This window comes from Alligator mississippiensis, chromosome 1 (assembly GCF_030867095.1).
Source record: "Alligator mississippiensis isolate rAllMis1 chromosome 1, rAllMis1, whole genome shotgun sequence".
NCBI classification, from domain to species: Eukaryota; Metazoa; Chordata; order Crocodylia; family Alligatoridae; genus Alligator; species Alligator mississippiensis.
In genome coordinates this window covers 99499118-99512922 of record NC_081824.1, presented here as the reverse complement: position 1 = coordinate 99512922, position 13805 = coordinate 99499118, and positions in this window count along the sequence as shown.

The window sequence follows — 13805 nt, the reverse complement described above, 5'->3', positions numbered from 1 at the left end:
TGTTTAGCATATGGTAAGGAAGATCACCTGCTGTTTTGAGGACTCTGCTAAAATTGGCACAGTGGCATGAACAGAGAAAAAACAGAGAGCTGTCATAATGCTGACTAAATTTCCTAACTCTTGTTGGTTTATGCTGAACTTAGTTTTAGCTGAACATTGATTCTATTTAATTTTGTTTTAATGAAAATTGTTCTTTATTATGGCACATGGCAGACCACACAGTCTTTGATACATATAGCCCATCAGATAGGAAGCACAGGATGTCAGGCTCCCTGGCGTATGACCTTGAGTCATAGCCTGACGCCATAGGACACTGCAGCATTTTTTTCTTATGTTGGCAATCTTTTTGATTGTACTGACTCCTATTAGACATTTAAAAAATAGAAATTCACAATATTAATAAGTGCTGATACCTGGCTGAATGTTGACCAGATATTAATCATGATTCGGGTAACATCCAAAATATCTAGATTTGGATCAGGGCACAGAAGTGCTGTACAGAACACCATGGCACTTAACAATGAGACAATGCAACTTGAAATCTTCTAATGGTATGCTCAAGGCTAATTAAATAAACATAAAAAAAAGTGACTGAGACCCTCACACTTCTTACTTCTGGCCTTAATTGCAAACAACTGTTTTGTAATGTATGAAGCTCTTGCCATCCAATTCCTTGTCTGATTTCCTACTGATGAGAGACTTTCCACTTCATTGAACTGTGAAGGCACCATCTCTATCTCCAGCTCTTGGAGACAAAGGAGAATTAATGTACAATTCCCTGAGTATATGAAAAAGGTGATAGAATGGGTGGAGCTGGTAATGGCAATAGTAGTAACATCATCTTCAAAAAAAAAAAATCCAGCTGTCACAGGACACCGGTGCAGCTCTACTAATAAACCAGTATGAGAGAGAAATGTAAACGATTTCTTACTATATCCACAGAAGATCAAAGTACTCTATTCTACAGAGAAGGTGATGTATAGATATTGATATATAATATTATATATTGATATATATACTCTAAAAATTAAAGGAAATTAGGATATAAAACAAATTCTGCATATACGTATTCCTCACTGAAACCAGTAACAGTTGTTTATGCGTATCCAAAGGTAACCTCTGTTTGAAGTTATGACCGAACCTAAGAAAAGCCAGAAAAATAAAGTAGTTTTTTCTCCAAGAAGTTTAGACCTAAAATGAAACTTTTGATACAAAAGGACCATTTTTGTTATGTAATCCATTAGATTATGATGGACTACATAATGTTAGTTCATGATCATGCTTACATAGTTTATTTTATTTTCAGTTCCCCCTGTCCTTGTGTTGCAAACACAAACACATCAGTTATGCTAATGTATAACAACTGGAAAAGGTGAAAAAGAGTATAAGTGGAGGCTGGGAATAGATGTAATGCCATTTTAAAATAGAAGGAATTTATTGCATGAGCGCATGCACCAGGTGAACCAACATGACACTTCCATCTGAACAATCCCTTTCCTGACAGAAGGCAGGCCAGAGTAGCACTTTAGAGACTAACTAGCTCAGAAAGGCATGAGGTCTCATAGACAAAAGCCTATTTTATCAGATGCTATGAATGAACTTGCAGAGAGTAGGGGTATTATATAGAAAAGAATAAAGTAATTTAAATACAAAAGACGGAGAAAGGGGGAGGAAAAGATGGGAGGGGGACACTGCTGAGAGACTTGAAGGTGTGCAGAACAAACCAAAAGGGATAAACAAACCAGTTAACCCATTGTGGGACATGGGTCCATCTTCCTCTGCGAACACACATACATACACGTGTCCACACACACACACACACACACACACACACTTTGGCCTAATGAAATTTCACACGAAGAGGAACAGTTTCAGCAGAAGAAGAGTCCCATCCCAAAATACTGCATATCTTTATAGTTAAGAAGGTATTTTCCTGGGATATATGACCTTTTTTCTTCATACAGAAGAGAATTTGGTATCTCTCATAGCCCATCTGACTGCTCTTACCACTAGGCACAAGGTAAAAAAAAGAAAGTGACTTTTGTCTCTTTTTTTGTGGAAAGGGGAGGCCTGACCTATCTTAAGGACCTAACTCTAGAGGATGGTTCATGTGTAAGAATCCTGAATGGAGAAAAGTGCTACCTTCCTACCGAGAGTTGGATATATAACTCTCTTGGGAGGGAGTGGGGAAGGGCATATTGATTAAATATAGCTCTTCTCTATCGTATGTCCTGCTACACAACTTAAGTCTCTCCCTGTTCAACTTACCAGCCTTTGCAAGTCCTATTAGGCATCTAACTGTCCTTGTACATTGTGTAAGAAACCTAGAAAATGCAAGTTTTGCACTGCTGCATCGAAGTTCCCCCTGTGAATCTAAACTCAAGTTCTTAAAATGTGAAAATATAACATTAATAACCATGTTCTGTGCCTCTCAGCTGAGTGAGTGTATTCAGCAACCAATATGAAATAAGGAACATCCTGCATGCCACTGTGCAACAGTGCCATGAAATCTATGCTGATTTTATGTCTGGGTGGGAACATTTCTGCATTTTGATCTATAGTATCAGCACTGTGTAGGAGCCCAGTTCCCACTGTGAAGCCTGACTGCTTTGACCTACCCTACAGGTCAAGAGTCAAGCTGCCATATCACCCACTGAGCAATCTTCAAACCTAGTAATGTATTATGAAAAAAGCATTAGTGCTTATTCAACTCACTCTGATGCTCATTTCATTTTAACAGCTCTTTGTTTGTAACAACTCAGCAGATTGGATGCCCTTTTAACTCTTGCACCTTTCCATGTAATCAAGCTGGAAGTACAGCAGCACTTTGTATCAATTAATTCCAAATATTCTGCAGTCGGCTTTGGTGTAACAAGGGGCTTAGTGCTCCTGTTACTTTAAGCAAAGAAAGGCTGCAGCCAGAGCTCAGGTGGTACTCAGAGGAAGATGCCTGATGGGAAGGGGGCCAGGCGTAGAGAATATATAAGCCCAGGGCCTGAGCTGAGGCAGGTAGTCTGGCCCTGCAGACCATTGAAGGAAGAGCTCCTGATTCACACCAGGAATACACTTGAGCTTTGGAGCAAGGGCAGGCATGTAGAATACTGTGGTCTTGTCTGGAGAACACCATTGGTTTGGAATTGAGATAGGTTAGAGGTTCCAGCAAGTCCAGGACTGGGACAGAGAAGGTAATAATAGGCCTGGGAGCAAGGCCAGAGCCTGGGAGCAGGGCAGAGCCCAGGAGCAGGGCAGAGAGTGTATTAGGCCTTGGGGAAAGGCCAGAGCCAGGGATCAAAGGAAAGGAAGGACTGGAGATGGGGCTAGAGAGAGCCCAGTGGGACTGAGTGCCAATTAAAGTGATTGAGCCTGGGAGCAGGGCAGAGCCCAGGAGTAGGGCATGAATTGAATGATTGGTAACATCTGCAAACTTGGACATGGCTAGAAGGGGAGATGAAGAGGCCATGAAATTAGATATTAGGGCAACGAACAACTAGATTGTAGCTCATGAGTGGATGAGATCTCACTCAGGGATCCCTGGAGATGCCACCCATTTCTAAAGACTTATTTACATCAAGGTGTGGCAGGAAAGCAGAAGGGGAGGTGGCCTTGAGAACAGGGGGGAACAGGGAGTGTCACAGTGACCCCTTTGTTACAACTGAAAAACCCATTTTAACATGGAGAAGTAGATCTTTTCATTTTGTCATCTAAACAAAAAATAGTCCCATAGAAGTAGCATGAAAGAAAAATGAAAATAGTTGTCATCATTTAACAGAAGTACTGGGTGCTGCTTTTGTGAAAACTCCATGGAAGTGTCTCTGTAGGAGGTGATCTTATTTTCCCTCAAATGAGAAAGCCTTGCTCTCATGTGTCTAGAGGGCTTACCCCAAAGCTTGAGATCCACAGTTATATAAAGCTATGAGGAAGAAGCTCTGTACCAACACTGGGTTCATCCTAGAGCACCATTCCACCCTGATTCCAATTCTAGTGATATCGCAGAACAAGAAACTTCCTGTGGGAAAGGTGGAAGAAAGTGCAACAGAAAAGAGAATTTTAATATCTCCTGGGTATCCATGTAGAGTCAAAGTGGATAATAACGTGCATTCCTGCCAGCCTGGCTCACAGCCTCTCTCTCATCTAACCAGTTACCCCTTCCTGTCCTGCCCACAACTGGGGTCCCAGGCTTCTGAAAAACCATCTATAGGCTCCATATGAGAGAGGAGGTATCACATAGCTGATTCCTCTGTCTTGATTTATGAGAATAGAACTCAGCTTAGATTTGGGGTTTAATGTTTCATCCAAAAGTGATTATAGCATCTGGAAGTATAGCAAAGCCTAAGTGAATAGAGAGAGTGTAAGCTAACAAGGATCTGGCTATATGATGAAAGGTAATCTGGTCAAAGAAAGAAAAAGAAATTACAAAGAGGCTAAGGGATTGTTAGCCAAGACAACTAAGAAGTTACTATACCAAAGTAATGGCCTAACCTTCCGGTGGCCTTGCCATCCTACAGCTATGCTTAATCCCATAGCTTTTACACAAAGCCATTCTATTCTAGTCTATATAGGTTCATATACCATGCTTATAACTATTTAGAGGTAGGTCTATGTTGGCATTTAGAGTCAACCCTGAGGTTGGTTGTCCCTTATCTAGTACAAGGCATATGAGATGCCTTTCCCCATTCATGTCATAACTTATAGCCTACACCAACACATCCAAAGTGTGACTCTGCTTCATGAGCACAGCCCTAAGATTTCTCCCAGATTACCTTGGGGAGCCCTTCTAGGAACTAGTGTACAGACTGCTCTTCTCTTCCATTCTGGGCATGTCTAATTACAGCCAGGAGAGACAGAAGTACTGGAAGTCAGGAATAGGGAACTGTGAGCTTGTAGTTTACAAACTGCCTGACCTTGAGAACTGCCTGCCTGGGGGAAATTTAAATCAACTGCAGAAGGGGGCAGGCTAGGGAAAAGGAAAAGTCATCTCACAACTGACAGTTCAATAGAGTTTCCAGGTCCAGGTTAGACTGTATCTGCAGCTCAAGCTAAGGGTCATATAGTATAGATAATCAGCAACTGAGGGCTTCAGTGTAATCTTAAAGTCAGTCCTAACTGTCGATATAGATGGAACTTAAGCAGAGGCATAGTGAGTTCCTTTGTTGCCCTGTACAAAGTTGGGAGGGGCCTGCACAACAGATTATGCTAAAATCTGTGGGTTAAGTAAAAGAAAAAGGAAATGGAAATAGAAAAGGTGAGGAGAAAAATGCAATATTACAGTCACTTATGCTTATAGGGGAAATATTATGGCAGGGGAAAGTAAAACACCAGTCGAAGGGTATACTAAACCAGATTAGAACCCTGGACCAAGCTGGTTCCAGTTAGAAGATCAGGAGAATTCATCCTCTGAACTGGAACCACTTGCTGCAAGCCCAGAGCAGCACCCTGATCCCAGCTGGGATGAGTGAGGCTAATCCTCTGAAGCCTCAGTCAACAGGCCCTACCCACTCCAGCTCATAAAAGCCAGGCTCAGCCTGTAGTACCCATGTCTGGGTGAAGGTGAAAGCTCTTGCTCCTATTCCTCTGTGCATGTCCTTGCGGATTCTCTGATTTTGATTCCTGACTCTGATTCTGATTTTCTACTCTTGATTCTGGCTTGGTCTCCAGCGCTAGCTTTTGGTTTCTAGTCTTAGTTAACCCTTGGTATACCCTGTCTTTGGATCCGGCTTTTGCCTCTGTCTTGAGTTTGGCTATGGCTTCTGGTTCCAGTTCCAATACCAGACTTCTCCATACCCCCAAGTTCCTGAGGAGCCACCTGTGCTTCAGGTGCCTAACCAATAGGCAAGATTGCCCGTGCCCCAGTCTCTAGCAAAGGGTTTGAAAGGAATCAAAAATGTTTCTAGAGCAATATTAGTCAGTAAGGAAATACTGTGTTTTCTTGCATATACCACGTACTATTTCCCCCCCAAAATTGGTGCCCCCAAAATGAGGGTACAAGTTAAGCAGGGAAGCTGATTTTTTTCTAACTGGGACTGCTTTGATTCCTGCTTCACCCTGCAGCAGCTATCTATCACATTACTATTCAGAAAACTGAGGGAGTCAATTGATGTAATAGTTTATTGTTTTCCCTCCTGAGATGCTAACAATTAGCTCTCCTTTTTAATGGTCTTGATGTTCCACTAATCAAACTAACCTTTCTTAGAGCAACTTTACCTCCTGCTAACTGCTCGTGGTCTCTCTCCTCCTCTTGCACAGCCTTAGAGACTCTCTAGATCCACCCATGGAGATCAGCCTTCAGCAGCAGCTAGGGGTTGAGCATTAGTTAAGCAGGAAAGGGAGGGTGAGTCAGCTGAAGATGAGATTCTGTCCCTGCTCTATGCAGCCATAACTCTGGAAAAAATCTTTTTTCTTTGTTCTGCCTTTCAGATACAAGGTGCATTTTATATTTAGTTGCATGTTATATAAGAAAATGTGGTACTTTAAGAGAAAACAGGCTCATAAATAAACCAGTGACATATACTCAATGACTTGAATGAAAGCGGCATTGAACTTCTGGGTTTTTTATGTTTCTTGGTAAAGGCAGACTTTAAAAAAAGAATAAAGCAGCAACACTGACACAGATGCCCCTTAGCTTGAATGTCCTGTTAACTGCTTTCCCTACTACATTGCACTTCAGTCTTGTTGCCAAATATATAAGGTATTCTCCACTGTATATTGTGCAAGTTAGGTACAAGCTGTTATCCATCTAGACATGGGTGGTTTCCATGATAGCAATGGGATAGCTTTCCCATGAAAAAATCTATTTGAAAACAATAGCTTTTCTTGTTAAGCAACCTATGCAATTGAAAATCCCTGATATAAAAAAGCGTAGGATGCTTAAAACGTGCAGTAAATATACAGTTCTCCAATGCATTCTATAAGTTTTTCAAGTACTTTTTATAGAAACTCTACCCTAGATTCCATAATCTATCAATCTGCTCAGATGAACATCTTGTGTGTCCAAGTTTATGGCCTGTCTTTAGAAATAGTACAGAGAAGTACACTGGATATAGATTACAAACAAGTAATCATTCACAATGCAAACTTGATTAAATGTTTATCTGATTTTTTTGTACCGTTATTTTCAGTCAATTTTATTGGACAGCCATAAGATGCTTATTTGAATCTGGAGACATAGCAGAGATCTTGGTCTTATCTCTGTACGTCTATTTACTAGGCAAGGATCCCATTTGCATTCTCTTTTCATCAACACCAGGTCAATGCCATCCACAGAGTGTATGAGTCCCTTATGCATCATCTGCAAAATCAGTCATCTTGATGTAAAACCAACTTTCAGAAATGTCTGGGACAAGCATACCTCTTTCTGTTCCATAAACAGACTTTAGGATTTGTCCCTTGATGGTCATGAAAGATGCTGACTTGACAGCCCCAGACATTAACATCCTCTGTAAACATGCAAAACAGGCATCGCATAGGCAAGAGCAATGCAACCCTCCTCCAGCCCTCCTTTATCCAGTGCTCTGAAACAAACCTGGACTAGAGATAACCTGGGTACAGGAAAAAAGCTATGTCATCTTCCAGGCCCATTCAATGCTTTTTTCACTTCCATTTTATGTGATGCAAACACCTGTCCTCTGCAAACTGGACGGAGATTCCAAAAAGCTTTATTTTATTTTAATAAAATTAATTGAGAGTAGGGACTTAACTTCTATCCATATCCAAATATTCTGAAAGTGATGGTAGTTATTAACTGTGGAAAGCTTTAGCAGAGATTTTTAAAAGATCACTTAATGTAAGTTCAACAAAGATTCAAGAAGATTAGAAATTGGCCAGCTTAATGTCATAATTAAGAAAAGCTCTGTGAGTTCTTCAGAAGATCACAGACCAGTTATTTTAACTTCAATTTTAGAAAAAGTGTTAGGCATTATATTTTTAGAGATCAGTTGGGAACACTAAAAAAGAGTAAAACAGCTTGATTAAAGAAAGGCAGCCTTCTTGCAGAGAAGCATGGTCATGTTTCACTAACAGAGGTAATAAGAGATGTCATTTGAAGATATTAAAGCATGGGTGATAAAAAGAATGCAGCCATCGTTGTAATTAAATTTTTAGAGAACATATAAGGAAGTTTCACATTGGTGGTTAAGGTCTAAAGGGCAGTAAGAAAATGGAAGAAATTTGTCTTGCAATGAATGTGGTATTAACAGCTGGCAACAGTGACACATTCATAATAATCAGTAGGGTTGCTTTTTTTCTTTTTTCAAGCTACAGAACTAGAAAGAACTACCAGGCTAGTATGAGTACCACATCTATTTTTAAGCTATAAATAAAGTAGTTGTAAGATGATTTTGGCAGGTGGCTTTCCTAGTTTGTACAAGTTATTAGAATAACAGCACCATTATATTACGTCATTAAAGCCATGATGATAGACCCCACAAGATCTCATCAGAAAACTATTTACAAAAATACGTACAGGCAAATTTCTGTTTCTAACTTTAGAAACCTTTGGGTCATAAGAAGCAATTCTAGTCTGATGCAGGATTTTTTATGGGAGGAACAGAAGGTCCTGCTGCTAAGGCTGTAGCTCCTCGGTTACTCAGAAGAGCTAGCTCTGCCATCCACTTCCTATATGATCTTCAGCTAGACTCTTAAGGCCTAGTCCAAAAAGTTCTCATAAGCACTTACACATAATTAGACAGAACTTATGCATTTGTGCCATTTGTTGATCTATCTCTACAAAGCCATATCACACCTACATTTATTAGGTGTCTTGATTCAGATGAAGAGCTCCCTTAGTGCGTAGACTTACACTTCTGAACATGTTCATAAGCAATCTAGTTCAAGTAAGAAGGCACCTAACTGCTGTCTAAACTCTGTTGTAATCCATGTCTAAAATCCACCTAAGTCTTCATTTTAATAATTAAACACCAGCAGCACTGAATTCAATACAAAGCACAGGAGCCTCAGTGGTCAGAGAGCTAGGATACAATGTGCCAAGTGAAAAGAGCACTAGCCAGGGACTCTTGGATTCTGGGCTATTAAATGTTACTCCATTGGGCTTGTCTTCCTCCTGGCCCAATGACTCCAGCAGAAGAGTGGGTGGGGCTCTTACCCAGACTGCTCTATTGCCTGGTGGTTATGGCACTACATAGCAGATGTCGATTTGAGTTCCCTTTGGCTAGAAAGGACCTGGAACTCAAGTTCCCCATTTCCTGGATGAGTGGGGAACTATTAAGCTATTGGACACAAAGTGGGCCCACCACTGACCATGTTGAAACACGAGTGACTGTTGATATTGTGATTCATACTGAACTTGGTGTTTATCTGTGTATGTGTTAGACACTCTGGCTCAGGTACATGCTTGCTGTCTGAGAGATCTGGATTCTGAGTTGATGAAGGCACCAAATATACAGCCCTGTGTCAGGTACCAGAGCTCTGAAGAAAGGCTGAGACTTCAGACATAGCCAGTCTACTGCTAGGCTTCTCTGATCAGCAGCTAGGATCATCCTTTGGAGGTAGCTAACTCTCTCCACTGGCTGTACAGAATCCTGTTGATCTGGATCACTCTATGAGGAAAGACACTTGGTTTCTTAGAGGCATCTATGAAAATTATTTTAATTTTGCCTTTGGTCTCTGTGCCTCAGTTCCCGCTTTGCAAAATGGGGATATTCTTTCCCTACATTGTAGGGTTTTACCAGAGTACATTGATTAATATTTCTGTCTAGATACAGCAGCAATAGGGAATAAATAACAAACTAGACAGCCATTAGGTAAGCTGAACAATGGTTGTAAAAGTTTGTATTAGTATGAGAAAAAAGCAATTTCACAAATAAATTATTTCCAGGACATCCAGGGCCCTGCTGCATATTCAAATGAAAGCTGGATAGAAACTATCTATTGATAGGTTGTTGCACATTTTCAAGTGCTAACTTTATAATTGGTTGGCTTTTTTATAGTTGGATAGTCATTTTTATCATGTGATAATTACTCTGCACATGTGGCTGGTCTAACTTAACCAGTTAATTTTATGATACATGCAACATGTTGCAGGAACCTTAGAATAACACTTTTTACCATATTTAAATATGTCTTCAAGTTTTGAAAGCTTAGCTTTATCCAGATAAGGTAGCAGATGCCACATTTAGAGATGGTGGCTTCAACTTCTTTGCTACACTGGGTAATTATGTTCAATAAAATCTGTATGTTCCATCATTTAAAGTCAAACCACCCCCTCCATCAGCATTTTGACCTGACTTTGGCACCAGTCAGTCTGTTGTATTTTATTTTCTTCCCAGTGTATCTCCCCTACTAAATTAAAAGTATATTAACTCTGTTTTCCTGAACAATATACTAGAGGATAATTTTTATGGAGGTTTCACATTCCCAAACAAATAAAATGGAGTCCCTTGGCAAAAATCTCTTAAACTTAAGAGTTCATAAGGTCAGACAAATATATGTTTAAAAACCTAAGGAGTTAAGTGAGCCAGAAAAAATAGGTCACCTATACATGTGACGGACCTCTGCTAATTAACACATCAGAAAAGACTAGATTAATCGAATCTGCTGGAGCATGCTAATTTGCGCACTCCAGCAGCCTCCGCATCACATGTATTCAGCATCCCTGCATTTCAAAATGGCGGCAGGGATGCTTTAACTAAAGCTCGTTCAATGAGCTTTAGTTCGTAAAGCACTCCCATCATCATTTTGAAGCGTGGGATACTGAATACACATGATGCTGCAGGTGCTTTAATTAGAGCAGCTCTCAGAGCATCTCCCTTCTACCCTGGAGCACGTGTATAGATGCCCATAATATCCAGAAAGTGAACAACAGTGCTTCTCATCTCCTTCCTGCCTTCCTGAGGCTCTTAATATTACCTTTCCCTGAGAGATTTTTGTTGCTGTTGGTTTTAAGACTGATTTTTAAAAAGGTTCATAAGAAAAAGGAAACTTCCCGAGTGACCAGGGAATCAGCAGACAGGGGCAACAAACAGGGGAAGCAGTTTGCAGGCAGCTCACTGGTCATTTGCAAGTCAGTTTGGCACCCCCACCTCTTTGCAGTGGGGCCTTTAAGCCTGGTGAGAGGAAGCAAAGGAACCTTTCAGGACCAAAGAACAGCAAACAGGGCACTTTACAGGTGAGTTTGCTAGGGAAGTTCTGCTTGGACAAAGGGCACTAAGACAGAGGAGGGAGATTAAGAGACCCAGAGAAATGGATGGATCCAAAGCCACTGCCACTGCCTCTGCTTGCATCTGTGAGATGTCTGTCCTGGGGGGACCGCTCACCATCGAAGCTTCCACCCAGATCCCGGTTTGGAACTGTGGGAACTGCAGCTTGCAGGTTCCTTGCAGTGAAGGCCAGGTGGGGGAGTACCTGTGGTGTGAGCACTGCCTCCTGGTGGTGTCCTTCATGGAGCAAGCAAGAGAGCTACAGGAGGAGATGGTGAGCAAAGCATCCGCCATAAGGAGTTCATCAATGTGATGCTGGAGGAGACCTCTAGGGTTGTGGAGGAAGAAATGCCAGAGGCAGCACTAGAGAAGGGAGAGGGCATTGACTCTGAAAAAGGTGGAAGCTGCAAGCTTGTGACCTCTGGCACCAAGCAGTAATCTTCATCTCCACCAGCAGCAGCTTGCCTGGAGAACAGATATGGAGTCTTAGCAACAGACAGGGAGGAGCATGTTCCATTGGTAGAGGGGGACAGGCCAGGCCTCCCCAAAGTGAGAAGGATTGTGACAACTGCCACCAAAAAGAAGAGATGGGTGGTGGTGGTTGAACACTTCCTTCTGCAAGGGACAGACACATCCATCTGCAAGCCTGACCTGCTGTATCAGGAGGTCTGCTGCTTGCCAGTGCCCAGATCTGAGATGTCACGGACAGTTTACTGAGACTTATCTGGCCCTCTGACTACTACCCCATGCTGCTCATTCATGTGGGCACTAATGATACTGCCAAGGAAGTCCCTGAGCAGATCAAAAGTGACTACAAGGCTCTGGGTACAAGGGTGAAGGGGATGGGGGCTCAGGTGGTATTTTCCTCAGTCCTTCAGGTCAAGGGGAAAGGGCCTGGGCAGGAGCAGGCACATCCTGCAGTCAATGCATGGCTGTGCAGGTGGTGTCACCAGTAGGGCTTTGGCTTCTTTGAGTATGGGAGGATGTTCCAAGAATAAGGATTGCTAGGAAGAATGGGATCCACCTGATGAAGAGAGGGAAAAGCAGGCTCACTAACCTAGTAAGGAGGGCTTGAAACTAGGTTCACCAGGGGATGGAGGCCAAAGTCCTGAGGTAAGTGGGTAACCTGGAAGTAGCACAAGAAGACAATCAGGAGGGGGTCCAGGATGATTGGGAAAGGAAAAACATAGTGCCTATATTTAAGAAAGGGAAAAAGGAAGATCCAGGGATCTACAGACCAGTCAGCCTCACCTCAATCCATTCCTAAGCACTTGAAAGAGAAGTAGATGATTAGGAACAGTCAGCATGGATTCACCAAGGACAAGTCATGCCTGACCAACCTGATTGCCTTCTGTGATTATAGGACTGGCTCTGATGCAGGGAGACCAGTGGATGTGTTATACCTTGACTTTAGCAAGCCTTTTGGGACCATATCCCACAACAGCCTCACAGGCAAGCTAAGGAAGTAGAGGTTGGATGAATAGACTATAAGGTAGATAGAAAACTGGCTGGAGTGTTGGGCTCAGAGGGTGGTAGTTAATGGCTCAATGTTTAGTTGGCAGCCGGTATCAAGCAGAGTGCCCCAGAGGTTGGTCCTGGGGCTGGTTTTGTTCAATATATTCAACAATGACATGAAGGGTGGCATAGAGTGCACACACAGCAAGTTTGCAGATGGCACCAAACTGGGGTAGAGTATTAGATGCATGGGAGGGTAGGGTTAGGATTCAGAGAGACTGTGACAAATGGGAGGATTCAGCCAAAAGAGATCTCATGAAGTTCAATAAGGACAAGTGCAAAGTTCGTCACTTAGAATGAAACAATCCCATGCACCAGTACAGGCTGGGGGCTGACTGGCTGGGTAGCAGTTTTACAGAAAAGCATCTGAAGCTTACAGTGGACAATAAGCTAAATATGAGCCAACTGTGTGTCCTTGTTGCCAAGAAGGCTAATGGCATACTGGGCTGCATTGGTAGGGGTGTTGCCAGCAGATCAAGGGAAGTGATTCTTCCCCTCTATTTGGCACTGATGAGGCCACATCTGGAGTACTATGTTCAGTTTTGGACCCTCCACTACAGAAAGCATGTGGACAAATTGGAGGAAGTCTTGTGAAGGAAAACAAAAATGGTTAGAGAGCTGGGGCACATGACTTATGAGGAGAGGCTGAGAAAACTGGGCTTATTTAGTCTAGAGAAGAGAAGACTGAGAGGGGATTTTAATAGCAGCCTTCAACTACCTGAAGGAGGGTTACAAAGAAGATGGAGCTAGACTGTTCTCAGTGGTGACAGATGACAGAACAAGAAGTACTGGTCTCAAGTTGCAGCAAGGGAAGTTTAGGTTAGATATTAGGAAGAATTTTCTCACTAGAAGAAAGGTATAGAAGGGTAGTAAAACACTGGAACAGCTTACCCAGAGAGGTGGAGGAATCTCCATCCTTGGAGGTTTTCAAGACATGGCTTGACAAAGCCTTGGCTGAGATGATCTAGTTGGGGATGGTCATGCTTTGAGCTGGAGGTTGGACTAGATAACCTCCTGAGGTCCCTTCTCAATTTTTCTATGATTCTATGAAAAAGACAGGAAGATTATATTGGACCCATCAGCACGATAGAAGTGTAAGTAAGTACTTGCTACTTAATATTTATAGATCCAGAACTAAGT